This window comes from Octodon degus, unplaced genomic scaffold, assembly GCF_000260255.1.
Source record: "Octodon degus isolate 3935 unplaced genomic scaffold, OctDeg1.0 scaffold00038, whole genome shotgun sequence".
In the NCBI taxonomy this organism is placed as follows: Eukaryota; Metazoa; Chordata; class Mammalia; order Rodentia; family Octodontidae; genus Octodon; species Octodon degus.
In genome coordinates this window covers 9868716-9869752 of record NW_004524614.1, presented here as the reverse complement: position 1 = coordinate 9869752, position 1037 = coordinate 9868716, and the positions used below count along the sequence as shown (strand labels likewise).

Sequence of the window (1037 nt, the reverse complement as noted above, 5' to 3'; positions counted from 1 at the left end):
AGCCAACAATGATCAAGCGAAATAAAGAAGGCCACTATATACTGGTTAGGGGAAAAATTCAAGAGGAAGAGGTAACACTCATAAATATGTATGCAGAGTTCAATCGGTAGCGGGAGCGGAGAGCGGACCCCAGAGAGCCCTGAGCAGCCCCACCGCTGCCGCCGGCCTAGTTACCATCACACACTGGGAGGAGCCGCAGCTGCCGCAACCGGCCCCAGTCACCATCACCGCAACCATGAGCAGTGAGGCCGAGACCCAGCAGCCACCCCCCGCCCCCGCCCTCAGCGCTGCTGACACCAAGCCCCGCACCACGGGCAGCAGCGCAGGGAGCAGGGGCCCGGGCGGCCTCACATCGGCGGCGCCTGCAGGCGGGGACAAGAAGGTCATCACAACGAAGGTTTTGGGAACAGTAAAATGGTTTAATGTAAGAAAAGGATATGGCTTCATCAACAGGAATGACACCGAGGAAGATGTACACCAGACTGCCATAAAGAAGAATAACCCCAGGAAGGACCTTCGCAGTGTAGGAGATGGAGAGACTGCGGAGTTTGATGTTGTTGAAGGAGAAAAGGGTGCGGAGGCAGCAAATGTTACAGGCCCTGGTGGAGTTCCAGTTCAAGGCAGTAAATACGCAGCAGACCGTAACCATTACAGACGCTATCCACGTCCTAGGGGTCCTCCACGCAATTACCAGCAGAATTACCAGAATAGTGAGAATGGGAAAAAGAACGAGGGATGGGAGAGCACTCCCGAAGGCCAGGTCCAACAACGCCGGCCCTGCCACAGGCGAAGGTTCCCACCTTACTACATGCGGAGACCCTATGGGCGTCGACCACAGTATTAAACCCTCCTGTGCAAGGAGAAGTGATGGAGGGTGCTGACAACCAGGGTGCAGGAGAACAAGGTAGACAAGTGAGAGAGAATATGTATCGAGGTTATAGACCACGATTCCGCAGGGGCCCTCCTCGCCAAAGACAGCCTAGAGAGGATGGCAATGAAGAAGATAAGGAAAATCAAGGAGATGAGACCCAAGGTCA

General features: G+C 54.9%; 1 protein-coding gene and 1 pseudogene across 2 annotated transcripts in view; one reads left to right on the top strand and one right to left on the bottom strand.

The window, feature by feature from the left end:
* Fry (FRY microtubule binding protein) overlaps window positions 1-1037 on the bottom strand; it is a 431398-nt gene that overhangs the window by 201950 nt on the left and 228411 nt on the right. The window lies entirely within an intron of this gene.
* LOC105742139 overlaps window positions 221-1037 on the top strand; it is a 12149-nt pseudogene continuing 11332 nt past the window's right edge. Inside the window, exon 1 of the transcript XR_001117088.2 lies at window positions 221-1033. The product of XR_001117088.2 is annotated as a nuclease-sensitive element-binding protein 1 pseudogene (transcript). The remainder of the gene's footprint in view (window positions 1034-1037) is intronic.